We start from the raw sequence: 585 nt of genomic DNA on the forward strand, positions 1-585 counted from the left end.
ACTGGACCCGAGTGAGAGCGTTGAGAGTTGTTTGGAGAGGCGGGGTCGTGTGTGTGTGTGTGTGTGTGTGTGTGTTTCAAACGCCCTTTGAGTCCAATTATAATATGCTTAATTCTAGAGAGATTTTATTCTTCCACTTTTCAATTCTGCACGTGTCTCACTTCTCATTTATATCTCAGTCAGTTAGGGGCTGGCTAACATTTATTCTCCAGCTTTGACTCGCTCTGGCCAGTCAGACTTACACTTTCTAAATGACAGAAACCTAGATGAACAACATTAGATGGATGCAAAGATGCGTGAAGATTGTTATGAGGGTGAGAATATATGAAGACTAACATTTTTGTATTATTTTATTTATTTATTTTCATAATAATTTCATAATGTATTTTGTGAAGTCAGAGTATGTTGTACATGTGTGCTGAGCAGGGAGCTGGGAGAGCTATATTTTGCTTAGAGGTAGGCTATGTGTGCAATGTAACGTTCACTGAGTGTTCCACTAATGATGATACTTCAGTTTCCTTCAGTTCTTTACAAGGAAAGGAATGTTTTTCAACTAATGCAAATGTACCACATGTACAGTATACA

This window comes from Rutilus rutilus (assembly GCF_951802725.1).
Source record: "Rutilus rutilus genome assembly, chromosome: 19".
Classification (NCBI taxonomy): Eukaryota; Metazoa; Chordata; class Actinopteri; order Cypriniformes; family Leuciscidae; genus Rutilus; species Rutilus rutilus.